Source organism: Sturnira hondurensis, unplaced genomic scaffold (genome assembly GCF_014824575.4).
Source record: "Sturnira hondurensis isolate 20B ecotype Veracruz unplaced genomic scaffold, ASM1482457v3 Scaffold0003874, whole genome shotgun sequence".
Classification (NCBI taxonomy): Eukaryota; Metazoa; Chordata; class Mammalia; order Chiroptera; family Phyllostomidae; genus Sturnira; species Sturnira hondurensis.
In genome coordinates this window covers 5,125,873-5,142,120 of record NW_028076505.1, presented here as the reverse complement: position 1 = coordinate 5,142,120, position 16,248 = coordinate 5,125,873, and positions in this window count along the sequence as shown.

Here is a 16,248-nt window from a genome sequence, read left to right as displayed (position 1 = left end):
CCTAATGGCCACAAAGAGGGAAGGAAGCAGACACACTTCAGATGAAGTATTGAATTAGACAACATAGAAAAACTCTTCTGAGGATGAAGGTCAATGAGGCTGAAGAAACCAGTAATCATTTAGGTCCAGGAGTGCAGAGAGTTTTGTGTGTGTGCGCACGTGCACCCAGATGTTGGTAGGATCCGTGCTTCTGCTGGCATTCCAACCTTCGTTCCATACTGATTAGAATGAATTATTAAAATTAACTTTTGTTGTAAGTATCAAAGTTGACCTATACAATGCATATACAATTTTTGTCACTAAATGGTGTATTGTAATTGTTGGCTAAATTTTTATACATATACACACACATACATATATGCATACATGCATGTCACCATTACCAAAACCAATATAAAAACATTCTCAATGTCCAAGAAAACTTTGTTGTCTCAAGTCAATATCTACCTCCTGAAGGAAATGTTATTCTCTCCTTCATTATCACAGGTTTAGTTTTGTCAGTATTTACACTTCTTATTCATGGAGACACAATGTGCACATTTCTGTCTATATTTTGTTCAACATTATGCCTGCATGATTTATCCATGTTGTTACATAGAGCAAAAGCTCATTCATTTTCATTGCAGTGTTGCATTTCATCATATGAACATTCCAGTTTATTTATCCATTCTAGTGTTATGGACAATTGGGTCAATTCCAGTTTAAAGCTATTATGAATAAAGCTGCCATGAACATTCTCACACATGCCATTTAATAGACATATGCACTTACTTGTTTCTGTTGAGATTGTAACCAGGAGTTTGAGCCACTGGTCCATAGATTATGAAGATATTTAACACTAGTCGATTCTGCCAAAGCTTTCCAAAGGAGCCCCACAATTTAAACTCCGACCAGAAGTATACGAAAGTTTAAAATAACACATTTATCTATTTAGTTTAGTTAAAATATTAATATGTACCTAATAATCTATTTCCTTGGTGATATTTAAAGCCATTACAGATAGATTTAGGCTGATCAATACTTTTTAGAGTTAGAAACTCAGATGCATTTTATAACTTGCATGATTTTTCCCTACACATCAGTGAGAAAACACCCAGAGAAAACAAATTTTTGTCAACAGAACATAAAAAAAAATAAACAAAAAAGGAAAAAGTGGAACAGCAAGTTGAATTTTCAATGGTTTTCATCCATTGTACATTAAGTAACTCATGAGACGTTTTCCTTGAACTCAGTTATTGAGCAGATATTTCCTTCATTCACATTGCAGAAAGAGCAATAGAGACTCACTGAAGATTCTACCCAGCCACTGAACTTTTTGTATATTGGAATTCTTGAAAATACTTTCAACACAATTAAGATTGAATCTGGTTTTGACCTTCCCACAAATAATTTTCCTCTTTAGATTTTTTCTTTTGCTATTGTTGATAACTCCCATGTATTTTTTTCTCCTGATATACAATTCAAACATGCTGTACTAAAAATCTAGCCTAGTCTACTAAAATAAAGATAGATGCAACTAACTGACAATAAAACTGCCCTTTTTGGAGGCAGAAGCAATGGCTCAGCTTTTGTTTTAAACTTAAAATGAGGGTCTGCTTGTAGCTATAGATTACTGTATCATAAAGAGACATATGGTAATAACATAAATCAATTATTTTAAAGAAAGCCATACCATAAAAATGTCATATTGAACATAATACCAGGTATAATTAAGCCATGGTTAAAAATGTTAACTCAACTTACTCATTACAATCTACCTAGGGCCTCTCTGTTTTGCTTTTCCCCATAACATCTCCTTCCAGCCCCGTTACCATGAGTCACCTCTGCTTTAACTATGGATGTCTTTCTAACAGTTGTAAAGAAAAAAAGCAAGATTGCAATGTAAGAAAAAAAGCAAGAGGGCTATTTCCAAACAAAGCTCACAGATGGAGATATTATCATTTATGCACTTAATCACTTTATTTTCAGCTTCACAGTTTCTTCTGTGGTGGTTTTCATGTCAAAGCTTGTGTAGCCCATCCTCTCACGCCACCCCTCAGAGTGCTTGGCCCAAGGCTGTGATAAAACACCAGTGGTTTACGGAATCCCAGACCCCATGCACACTGCAAGTCATCGCCATGCCAATCAGCCTTCACTTGACTATAAGCACCGGGCTGGTACTGAATTGCTGTAAATATCCAGGAGTTAGAAGCAAAAATTTAAAAAAAATCAATTCTGCACAGTAATTTCAGGTCTACCTTGGAGTCCTCCCTCCCCATTAAATCTTTAATGTGGAACCATGCTGCTGTTCTTATTTTCTATTTATACCCAGAATCAAGTAAAACACAAATGCTATGCTGTTATGAAATTTGAGGTTTTCAGCATTAATGAAAAGCTCTGGCTTTTCTAAAAGGATGTATCAATGGATTTATTGAAAAATTAACATCAGCCAAACTGGGACTATCAATATTGACTATTATGCAAAAGTGTACTTTGCTTAACTTTTTTAGACTATAATTATGGTACAATATTTTTCTATTTTAGCACAGAAGTTCTGGTGTGAGGACCAAAAGGACATGAAACAGTACACTTTACAAGCGAATGCACTTTACAACAGAATATAGTGTGGAGAGAGGAAAGATGGTGGCTAGGTAAGAGGGAGAGGGTTTCACTTCCTCCTACACACAGGAGAAAAACCTGGCTCATCTACAGAGGAACAGAGCAGACAGCCACCAGTACCATAGCATATATGAAAACAGGAGATCAAAAATTGTAGCGGACATTGAAAAACACAATGGTAAGGAGAGTGCTTCAGGACCATAAGGGGACCAGGGAGGCTGCAACCCTAGGCCCAGCACCCCTCTGGGCAGGCCACAGGGCTCTTGGGAGAGAGCTGAGTCGGTGCTCCCTCCCCAGCCAAACAGGGTTTGAACAGTACTGGAAGAGACCTGGTTGCCTGAAGTCGCTGCGAAGGGAGTAATGACTGAGTGGCAAAAACGCGGGGGCCGTGAGCACTTACACGTAGCCCTGGCACTGTGCGCTGGAGCCTGTGCAACCAGAGGTGGCCTGATCCTGTGTGCACACCCGCAACCTTGGGAGAGAGAGCTTTGTGGAATGCCTGGGGCCCACACCCGTGAACCCGGAGAGAGCGCACCTCTGAAAAAGAGTGCATGCATCTGGAGGCCCAGAGCCCACACCCAGATCCCTGCAGAGGGGCACCAGGCTAGCGCTGGGGAGAGTGTGTGGGAGGCTGAGTATGAGTGCCAAACAGGAAGGGAGAAAAGCGTACCTTTTGCCCCTCAACCTATTGCAGCCAGCAAGAACAGAAAAACCGGTTTGGCTAGTGTAAAATCAGCAAGAGTTTTTTGTTTGTTTGTTTTTTGTTTGATTTTTTAAAGTAATTTTTATTTCTTAATTTTTATTATTTTTATCTCTCAATTCCTTTTGCTTCTCTTTCCTTCTTTCTTGTTTTATTTCTTCTTCCTTTCTTTCCAATTTTATCTCTTCTTCCTTCCTTAGTCTGCTCTTTTTTAAAAAATACCCACAAGTGAGACCAAAAAAAAAAAAACAAAGACAAAAACAAAACCAGAACTATGAAAAGGTCAGAGTTGGACCCAAAGAGGTGGCATCCTAACAACTGAGACAGTGAGACAAATTTCACTTGTTATTACAGAGCACATGCAAGTTATTGCACATTTGTATCATTATTATTTTTACATTATTCTTGCATATTTTATTTTAACAGTATTTTTGTATTCCTCTTCTTTCTGTTTAGTTTCCTTTGCTTGGCTGGTTATATTGTATCATTTGACAGGTTTCCCCTGTTCTCTCATACATAATGTATTGCTAATTCACTGTCTTTCACTTTATCTGTGTTCCATTAGCACACTACTCGAGGTCCTATACTCTCTATTCTTGTTATCTAGATCTCATAGATTCTATCATATGATTGGTGTTCTAATATTATTTTAAACAATACCTATCCCATACTATTGTAGATACTACACAATATCCCTCCTAGATCTTAGCCCACTTCACGATTTTCTGAACTCTATTACTGTAGTGGTTAACTCTATTCTCTCACACACTACATATATTTACTATCCTTTACCTCTCACCTTACCTCGGAATCTGACCTCCCACAACCTCACTGCTTTCTAGATCCAACTTGCAATCCTTCCCTTCCAAACAAGAGTCTTACCTTCTTTCCACCCTTTCTAAAAGGTGGCTAGTTGGGTAGAAGATCACAGTTAATACTATAGATAGTCAAAGGATCTCCTATCTGGCTGCTACTGTAAATAGCATAAAATACTCCCTTGCTGTTTTAGACCATCTTGTCTTACGCCTCCAACTGATCACAAAAAAGAGAAGGTGGAAGCACTGAACACCAGGATACCCAAAGGAGACTGCACCACTGAATCTCACATGTATTCTACCGCAGAAGATCACAGCATAAACCCAGGGAGTCAGAACAGATCAATTAAAAAAGTTGAGGCTGACAAAAAGAATCTCAAAAAAAAGAGAAGACAAAGAAACAATCCCCAAATGATAGGAAAGAAGGGATCTTCAGAAAGAAAGCTAAATGAAATAGAGGCAACTCAACTCTCAGATATTGAGTTCAAAGCAATGGTTAGCAGGAAGCTCAATGAGCTCACAGAGTATTACCAGAAACTACAGGGAAACTACAATGAACTCACTGCAAACTATATCAACATGAAAAAAATAGGAACTATCAACAAGGGCCAAGAGGAAATGAAGAATACAGTTTCCGAACTGAAGAACACAATAGAAGGAATCAAAAGCAGGATCAATGAATCAGAAGATCAGATTAGTGAACTGTAGAAAAAGACACCCAGAAAGAGCAAGAAAAGAAAAAGAGGCTCAGAAAGAATGAAGAGGGATCAAGAGAAATGCAAGACAATATGAAACATAATAATATCCGAATAATGGGGATACCAGAAAGAGAAGAAGAAGAGCAAGGGATAGAAAATCTACTTGAAAAAGTAGTGATGGAAAACTTCTCTAATTTGATAAGAGAAAAATTCACACAAATCCAGGAATCACAGAGAGTCCCATCGAGAGGAACCCAAAGAGGCCCACTTCAAAACACTTCATAATAAAAATGGCAAAATTCCAAGACAAATGGAGAATCTTAAAGGCAGCAAGGGAGAAAAAGGAAGTAACATACAAGGAGGTCCCAATAAGGTTGGCTACTGACTTCTCAATGGAAACATTCCAGGCAAGAAGAGAATGGCAAGAAATATTCCAAGTAATGAGAACCAGAGGCCTGCAGCCAAGGCTACTTTACCCAGCAAGGCTTTCAATCAAGATAGAAAGCTAAATAAGGAGCTTTCCAGACAAAAGAAATCTAAAAGAATGCACCTCCGCCAAACCAGATCTGCAAGACATTCTAAAAACATGCTAAAGAGACTGCTTAAAGGAAAGAAAAAGAGAGCGAGAGGAACACATGTATGAAAATGACAATGAGAAAGTACCGACCAATAAAAACATTAAACATAAATGGAATAAATGCTCCAATGAAAAGATATAGAATAGCTGAATGGATAAGAAAGCATGACCCACCTCAGGACTAAAGACATAAGACTGAATTTTTATTTTCACAGACTGAAAGTGAAGGTCTGGAAATAAAGTTTCTAAGCAAACAGACNGAGACTGCTTAAAGGAAAGAAAAAGAGAGCAAGAGGAACACATGTATGAAAATGACAATGAGAAAGTACTGACCAATAAAAACATTAAACATAAATGGAATAAATGCTCCAATGAAAAGATATAGAATAGCTGAATGGATAAGAAAGCATGACCCACCTCAGGACTAAAGACATAAGACTGAATTTTTATTTTCACAGACTGAAAGTAAAGGTCTGGAAATAAAGTTTCTAAGCAAACAGACAGGAAAAAAAGCCAGGGTAGCAATACTCATATCAGACAAAATAGACTTCAAAAAAGGGGCCATAAAGACAGACCCAAAAGGTCACCTCATAATACTCAAGGGAAAAATCCACCAAGAAGACATAAACATTGTAAATATATATGCACCCAATGTAGGAGCACCCAAATACATAAAGAAAATCTTAGAGGACTTCAAGAAAGATATTGACAGCAACATAATTATAGTTGGGGACTTTAACACCCCACTGTCAAAAATAGACAGGTCTTACAAACAAAATACCAACAAAGATATCATGGCATTGAAAAAAATGCCCTAAATGAAATGGGCTTAATTGATATATATTAAGCCCCCCATGCCAAAGAAGCTAAATACACATTCTTCTCAAATACACGTGGAATATTTTCAAAGATAGACCATATGATAGGACACAAAAGAAGCCTCAACAAATTCAAGAAAATTGAAATCATACCAAGCATTTTCTCTGATCACAAGGGACTGAATCTAGAAATCAACCCCAAAGGAAAAAACCCAAAACACTCAAAGTCATGGAGATTGAATAGCATGCAATTAAACAATGAATGAGTCAAAAATAAAATTAGGGAAAAAAATTTAAAAGTTTCTGGAGACAAATGAAAATGAACTCACAACAACTCAAAATTTATGGGACACAGTGAAGGCAGTGGTGAGAAGGAAGTCCATAGAGATACAGGCCTACCTAAAAAACATAGAAACATTTCAAACAACCAACCTAACCTTATGCCTACAAGAACTCAAGAAACAACAATAGACACAGCCCAGAGCAAGTAGAAGAAAGGAAATAACCAAGATCAGAGCAGAATTAAATGACGTAGAGATGAAAAGCACAATTCTAAGGATCAATGAATCCAGCAGCTGGTTCTTTGAAAAAGATAAACAAAATCGACAAGCCTTTAAGCAGGATCATCAAGAAAAAAAATAAGAGCACCCAAATAAACACAATCAGAAATGAAATACTAGAGATTACAACTGACACCACAGAAATACAAAGCATTGTAAGAAATTACTATGAAGGACTGTATGGCAAGACGTTTGAAAACCTAGGGGAAATGGACACATTTCTAGAAAAGTATAATTTTCCAAAACTCAGTAAAAGAGAAGCAGGAAGCGTGAATAGACCAATAACAGCAGAAGAAATTGAAGCAGTAAGCAAAAAACTCCCAACAAAAGCCCTGGATCAGATAGTTTCAAAGGAGAATTCTACAAAGCATTTAAGGAAGAGCTAACCCCTATCCTTCACAGACTATTTCAAAAAATCCAAAATGATGGAAGACTCCTGAACTTTCTTTATGAAGCCAGCATCATCCTAATCCCCAAATTAGTTAAAGACAAAACAAAGAAAGAAAATTTCAGGACAATATCACTGATGAACATAGACACTAAAATCCTAAACAAAATACTGGCAAACTTCATCCAACAAGACATTTAAAATATTGTACACCATGACCAAGTATAATTAATCCCAGGGATGCAAGGATGGTTCAACATTTGCAAATCAGTAAATGTAATACACCACGTAAACGAGAGCAAAGACAAAAATCACATCATCAGATCAATAGATGTGGAAAAAGAATTTGATAAGGTGCAACACTCATTTAGGATAAAAACACTCAGCAAAGTTGGGATGGAGGGAGCATTCCTCAACATAATAAAGGCCATATATGAGAGACCTAGAGCCAACATCATACTCAATGGGCAAAAACTAAAATTTCTTTCAGTAAGATAAGGAACAACACAAGGTTGTCCAATTTCACCACTTCTATTCAATATAGTATTGAAAGATTTAGTCACAGCATTCAGACAAGAAAAGGAAATAAAATGCATTCAAATTGGAAACAAGGAAACAAAACTGTCATTGTTTGTAGATGACATGATAGTGTACATAGAAAATCCTATGGACTCCACCAAAAAACTGCTTGACCTAATAAATGAATTCAGCAGAATGGTGGGATACAAAGTTAATATCCACAAATCAAGGCATTTTTGTGTACCAGCAATGAAACAGCAGAAGCAGAAATCAAGACAAAAATCCCATTTGATATAGCAAAAAGAAAAATAAAATACCTAGGAATAAACCTAACCAAGAAGGTAAAATACCTATATGCAGAAAACTATACAACACTGAAGAAATAAATCAAGGAAGATACCAACAAATGGAAACATATACTGTGTTCATGGATTGGAAGAATTAATATCATCAAAATGTCCATATTACCCAAGGGAATTTATAGGTTCAACACAATCCTTATTAAAGTACCAATGACATATTTCACAGACATAGAACAAAAATTTCAGAAATTTATATGGAGCCATAAATGACCCCAAATACCTGCATCAATTTTGAGAAAGAAGAATAAAGTAAGAGGGATCAAAATAACTGATATTAAACTGTATTATAACACCACTGTAATCAAAACAGCCTGGTACTGGCATAAGAACAGACACATAGGCCAATGGAACAGAACAGAGAATCCAGAAATAAACTCAAGTCTCTATGGTCAATTAATATTTGACAAAGGGGAAAGAAACATAAAATAGAGTAAAAATTGCCTCTTTAACAAATGGTGTTGGGAGAATTGTACAGCTACATGCAAAAAAATGAAACTTGAGCACCAACTTACACCATACACCAAAATAAATTCAAGGTGGATAAAAACTTAAATATAAGCCATAATACCATTAAAGTCATATAAGAGAACATAAGCAGAAAAATGTCAGATATTTCACACAGCAACATTTTTACTGATATGTCCCCTAGCATAAGGGACATAAAGGAAAGAATAAACAAATGGGATCTCATCAAAATAAAAAGCTTCTGCATGACTAAAGAAAACAGTATTAAAATAAAAAGAGAACAAAACATTTGGGAAAACATATTTGCCAATGATACCTCAGACAAGGGTTTAATCTCCAAAACACACAAAAAACTCACACGACTCCTCTCTAAGGAGACAATCAACCCAAATAAAAAATGGGGAAAGGACTTGAATAGACACTTCTCCAAGAAGGGCATACATAGGATCCAGACACATGAAAAGATGCTCAATATCACTAGCTATCAAAGAGATGCAAATTAACACCACAATGAGATACCACTTTACACTGGTCAGAATGGCCATCATAACCAAATCTACAAACAATAAGTGTTGGAGAGGTTGCAGAGAAAAGAGAACCCTAGTTCACTGTTAGTGGTATTGCAGATTGGTACAACCACTATGGAAAACAGTATGGAATTTTCTCAGAAAACTAAAAATGAAAATGCCTTTTGAACCAGCAATTCCACTGCTAGGATTATATTGTAAGAACCCTGAAACACCAATCCAGAAGAACCTATGCACCTCAATGTTCATAGGAACACAATTTACAATAGCCAAGTGCTGGAAGCAACCTAGGTGTCCATCAGTAAATGAATGGATCCCAAAACTATGATACATTTACACAATGGAATTCTATGCAGCAGAAAGAAAGAAGTAGCTCCTACCCTTTAGAGCATCATGGATGGAACTGGAAAGCATTATGCTAAGCAAAATAAGCCAGGTGGTGAAAGACAAATACCATATGATCTCACCTTTAACAGGAAGCTAAACAACAAAACAAACAAGCAAGCAAAATATAGCCAAAGACACTGGAAATGTCTCTAAATAGAGATCAGACTGACAGAGCCAAGAGGGGAGAGGGGAGTGAATTTCAGGAAATAANTCTAAGGAGACAATCAACCCAAATAAAAAATGGGGAAAGGACTTGAATAGACACTTCTCCAAGAAGGGCATACATAGGATCCAGACACATGAAAAGATGCTCAATATCACTAGCTATCAAAGAGATGCAAATTAACACCACAATGAGATACCACTTTACACTGGTCAGAATGGCCATCATAACCAAATCTACAAACAATAAGTGTTGGAGAGGTTGCAGAGAAAAGAGAACCCTAGTTCACTGTTAGTGGTATTGCAGATTGGTACAACCACTATGGAAAACAGTATGGAATTTTCTCAGAAAACTAAAAATGAAAATGCCTTTTGAACCAGCTATTCCACTGCTAGGATTATATTGTAAGAACCCTGAAACACCTATCCAGAAGAACCTATGCACCTCAATGTTCATAGGAACACAATTAAAATAGCCAAGTGCTGAAAGCAACCTAGGTGTCCACCAGTAAATGAATGGATCCCAAAACTATGATACATTTACACAATGGAATTCTATGCAGCAGAAAGAAAGAAGTAGCTCCTACCCTTTGGAGTATCATGGATGGAACTGGAAAGCATTATGCTGAGCGAAATAAGCCAGGTGGTGAAAGACAAATACCATATGATCTCACCTTTAACAGGAAGCTAAAAAACAAAACAAACAAGCAAGCAAAATATAGCCAAAGACACTGGAAATGTCTCTAAATAGAGATCAGACTGACAGAGCCAAGAGGGGAGAGGGGAGCGAATTTCAGGAAATAAAGGGGAAGGGTTTACAGGAACAAGTATAAAAGACACATGAACAAAAACTAGGGGGGTGGAAATGGGAGGGAGTGTGGGAGCACTGGGTGGGTGGGCTGAGATGGGAATAAAAGACAGAAAACTATACTTCAACAACAATTAAAATAAAAACAATTAAAAAGAAAAGAAAGAGAATATGATGTAAGATGAATTGTGTTTTGCTCAGACCATTCCTCACCAATCTGACCTGAACAAACACATACACACACACACCTGTCTTTGTTGAGGAGAAAGGGATAAAGTTTGAGGCTCTTGTGGGCATGAGAAAGTATAGGGCATGAGTTTATTTATTTTTAAATTTCAAAGCAGCTTTGCCAACCTTCTCCCTTGGGCCTTCTTCCAACTTCCAACCCATAAAAGCAATTCTGATAGCATGATGAAATCAAAATGCTTGAGAGATATGATCTGAAGGAGTGTCACCATTAAGCAATTGCTACAGCAGCCACTCAGATATCCCTGGCTAAAGGCTAAGTTTCACAGAAGATAAAACAGATGAAGTAATGAGAGTGACATTGGTCCATTACCATAGTGAACATGGCTACAGGATGCTAAGAGGGGCATTGTTGGCTTCCCTCAGAGAACAAAAGGTGCTACAGTCAGATAAGACAGAGGCATCTACAGCCTATCATTAAGATGGTGGAATTTAAAAGGAAAGGCATGCTTTTTATAGTATACAAATATATAATGTAGCATATTAACAAGTGAATAATCATAGCAGATGTTGGCCATGACCTACATATACACCCTTGGCATGTGCCATCCTTGTTTACTGGCTTGACTTACAACCTCTAGCACCCAAGGCCTTTTTAATTCAGGGTTCACTCTGGCATTCAGAGCTCCCTCAGCCTACCTGTGGGGCAGGTCCAAGGTGTCAGGGAATCAAGGCTGCCATTCCCATTCTTCAACCTTCAACTCAAGATTAATGAGAAATGGTGGATAAATGTCCCAGCTCACTCACCCCTTGATTGAAATAGTGCGGAGGTTAATGCTTCGCTAAGTTCCCCAGAGGTGACCAATAGGATTACTCTCCAGGTATCCACAGTAGCAAATTCCTCAATAATGCACTTTTTCACCCTGGCTGGTGTGGCTCAGAGGATTCAGTGCTGGCATATGAACCAAAGGGTTGCTTGTTCAATTCCTAGTCAGGGCATATGCCTGTGTTGCAGCCATGGCCCCCGTTGGAGAAGCATGAGGAGCAACTACACATTGATGTCTCTCTCCCTCTTTTTCTCCTTCCCTTCCCCTCTCTCTAAAAATAAATAAATAAAATCTTTTTAAAATTTTAAAAAAGTTAATGCACTCTTTCTTGGCTTTCTTCTCTTGTCTGTATTCCTTGCTCCCTTTCCTAAAGTCATCTTCCAAATTAAATACTTGCACCCAAACTCTTGCTTCTGAATTTGCTTTGGGGTGAGGCTAAACTATGAGAGCAATCAACATACATTCATGAACTTGAGAAAATCATGTCATATCTTATATGGATAGTACTCTTCTATTGACATTTGTAATGTTTGGCACAAAACAGTAGAGAAATATTTTACAAATCACTTAGTGACATGGGAAAAAGAGTTGAGGCACTCACTGGTTGTCAACGTGTAAGCACAATAATATTTTATTTTGGGTCATATAGATTAGGCTCATACTGGTGTATTAGGCTGCCTCCATGAGACAGAAATCTTGAAACAATAAGAAATTTTTATTGTCATTGCTGCTGGTGCTATGGCTGTTGTTAACATTTATTGAGCAATTACTATACATAAGTCACTGCTTAGCATTTACATTATTATCTTGTTTAATCTTCACAATAAGTCCATGAAATTAAGAAAGGAGAAGAATAATGAGGATGAGTTGGTTGGTTTGTAAATACAGACTTTAGTGTATTGAGGGAGTAGTTGGTAAAACAGAATAATTTGGATTTGTATGAAATACTGCCAAGAGGTGTGCAAAGTATAGTCTGGCTGTATTATGCAAGCTTTAGTAATAGTAAACTCAGTATTGCTTATGAATGTGGTTTGGATAGGCATCTACTTGAAGAGGAAGCAATGATACTTCATGTGGCCATGGATGGCATTGGGATGGGAGCCTCGGCTGTCCTTAGGAGCCCTGTCATCTCTGGCTTCCACATAAAATAACTCAAATCCTCAATACTCCCTTCAAGATGTATATTTAACCTTTTTCATTTTGCAGAAATGAAGCGGACAATGACTGGGAGAACTCAAGCAAAGGGTAGAGACAGTACCAAAGCCTGGGTCTGCCTGACTTCCCTACATCCGCACTCTCCTCAGTGCTTGGGGTTTGGAACATAGCCTAACCCTTCTTCTTTAGAGACTCCAGCCTGGTGCAACCATGTCACAAACTCCAAAGGAAGGGAATCAAAGTGGAGGTCCCTATGGTCAGAAAGTGTGTTTCAGAGTGCTGAGCTCAGCGCCTCCTGCATGGCCACATCCAGTAGACCTGCCACAACTGATGTTCTGCCCTCCGTCTCAGGTGGAAACACTAGTCTGCCATATAAAATCTTCATTGCAGAGTACGGTGTGACTAAAGGAATCCCTTGGGAACATAGAAAAGCTGGTGGTTCTTATGGTACCATTACAGACATCATCCCTTATCCAAGTTAGATACATTCCAGGACCCCTAATGGATGCCTGAAACTGCAGATAGTTCCAAACCCTATATGCTTATACTTTGTTATTTTCCTATACAAACATACCCATGATAAATTTTAATTTATAAATTAGGCACAGTAAAAGATTAACAAAAACAATAATAAAATTGAATAATCATGACAATATACTATAATAAAAGTTAGGTGAATGTGGTCTCCCTTCTTTCTCAAAATATCTAGAATTTTCCAATTAATATTTTCAGAATGTAGTTGGCTGTAAGTAACCACAGAAAGTGAAACTGCAGATAAGAAGGGGCTATTGCAACTCTTTGACGTTTAAGTACAATATTTTGGACATAACTGGGAGCTGTAAACCGGAACTTTACTGGCTTACAACAGGACTTCTAGACCACCCCACCATTCCCCATGGTCCTGCCTTACCCCTTACTTTGTTATTCAACCTAGCACTGATTTTTCTGGCAGGGCCTCTGGGGTTGCTCATAATATGAAAAGAGAAAAGGGAAATTTTGTACTTCTTATCATTGTGATCTCTTCACACCCATTCTTTTATTTTACTTGACATTATGTGTGCCATAGCAAATGATATCCTATAAATTCTACTATATTCAGTTACTTTTTCTTTCACCAACAAGGGGGTGCCCAAAAACCCTGGAATTATCTTCTGGGGGGTCCCTTGTAGTACAGGCTTTCCCCACTGAGGAAGCGTTCTAGGAATGCATCTGTATCAGTGTACCAGGTGGCTGTGTTGTGAGAGGCTTCATTCAGCATCAGTGGATTTTTCTGAAGACTCTTTTAATGTCGTGTCCATTTCATTATAGATGATTTTCAAGCACACATGTCCACACCTCGCTGAGTGTTCAGCAGTTTTTGACTAAAAATGTCATGACCCCAGTGACCCACCATCCCTAATCACCCCATCTCACCCCCAGTGACTTTTTTAGTTTGTTTCTCTGGATGAAAAAAAGCCTTCAAACAGAAATGTTTTGTCAATGTGGAAGAGATGAAACAAAAAATTCCAGAAGCACTAAAAGGCATCAAAAATTAAGTTCAGAAACTGTTCTGAACAGTGGGAAAAGTGTCTCAATAGGTGTGTTTCATCAAGTGGAGAGTACAATACTTTGAAGGTGACTGAAGTCTAAACGTGTAAGAATAAACACACTATTTTTTATAAACAAATTCCATTTTTTCCAAAATTGTGAAACATGAAGTTTTCAAGTTGTCTTTCCTCTGCTTTGCCCAGCAGGTATGAATGAGCAGCAGTTTTATAGGACACAAGGCTATAATATATGCAAGCTTCATCAGCTTCTCAAACTGTAAGCTCCAGCATCTATTTCTGAGGGTATTTTTAAAATCATCTTTTGCTTAAGGAATCATAATAATGACCTGAGAAATGGCCCATGACACAAATTCTGCCTTATGCAAGCTGTTCTTACTACCCATGAATAACTCTCATGAAAGAAGATGAAAAAAAACACCTCATATAATCACTTAGAATAGTATTTTTCTTTTTATTTTTAACTTTTTTTATTGTTGTTCAAGTATAGTTGTCTTCATTTTCTCTCCATCACTTCCCCCACCCCAGCCATCCCCACTTTGTGCCCTTGATCTTACCCCCTTTAGTTTTATCCATGTGTCCTTTGTAAATGTTCCTGAAAAACCTTCCCCCTTATTTCCTCCATTATGCCTTCCCCTTTCTCCTATGATCACTGTTAGCTTGTTGTCAATTTCATTGTCTTTGGCTATACTTTGCTTGCTTATTCCTTTTGCTGATTAGGTTCCTATTAATGGTGAGATTATACAGTATTTGTCTTTCACTGCCTGGCTTTTTTTGCTTAGCATAATGCTCTCCAGTTCCATTCATGCCATTGCAAAGGGTAGGAGCTCCTTCTTTCTTTCTGCTGCGTAGTACAGAATAGTCATTTTCTAAGATTCTTTTTTTAAATTTCCCTACAGAGATAATCAAGGGAGTTCATTTAGGACATTACATTCAAGTAGAAAAGATGTATATTGGAATCTACCTAGAGGTAAAAATTCAGTTTCTATTTTGTGAACTGGTGGCATTCTATGGTACATGGACCTGGTAGCCAGAGATCTTTCAACACATCATGTCACATCCATTCTAGGAGACTCAAGGAGCTTCTTCCACACTTTGACTTTAGAACAAAGTCCAAGCTCCTTACTTTGTCTTACAGAACACTTTTACTGTTCTTCTCACAATCTGAAATAATATAAGTACCACCTGCTTGATTGCCCTTAATCTACCCCACTGGAATATAAGCTAAATGAGGCAGAGCCTTTGTCTGCCTTATTATCCTTTCTACCTTCAGTGCTCAAAGCAAAATGGTGTTCAGTAAAGTGTCATGTTGTACTTGGGAACATGGGAATATGTCACATTTGGGAACACTGTAGGGCTGGAAAGGAACTTATTCTTTGTTGCTCTCTGGTGCCTGTCAGCCAAGACCCCTTGTGCATGTGACTGACCTTGGCAGGACCTAGAAGCGTGACTCAGAAGAAGAACTGGGTTCCCTTGGCTTAAGTCTGACAAATACCATTTCAGTTTCTATTGCCCTCAAGGTGAGAGAGAACACAGTATCTCTTTCAGGGACACATCAGCATAGATGGTGGGTCTCTCACCTTCAACTGTCACTGACTTGCAAAATGGGATCATTTATTTCTTTGCTTCTATGCTCCCATCTGCACAACAGTTGCTAAATTATCCTAAAGGAGCCACACTGAATTTTGCCTTCACAGCTCCCAGCAGCATTTACCTTGAGCAGTAGGATTTGGAAGAAGATGAGTTACTGGCTTTCAGTCTTCAATGATTGTCAAATTTTCCAGAGGACTGAGTTTGAGAACTGCCCTCATAATTCCAGAAATTGTTCTGAAAAGCTTCTCAGCAACCAACTCCTTCTTTGATGAACTTCAGTGTGGATAACCTCTCCTTTTTATGTTTGAAACATTAAGATGGACATCAGCTGCAACACTCTGAGGTCTGTCTGAACTAGGCTCTTGATTTTAGCATGTGCAGGTATACTAAGTAGGGCTGGCTCAGTTGTGAGAACTGAGCTTTGTGGTTTGATAAAGTTTATTTACAATGATGCCACAATTTTGCTGATTGAGAAAGAGATTAATGCATTCTTAAGGGTCTAAGTTAATGATGAAAAATAATGCATTCTTTGATATGTTTTTGTGATAAAATACACTAT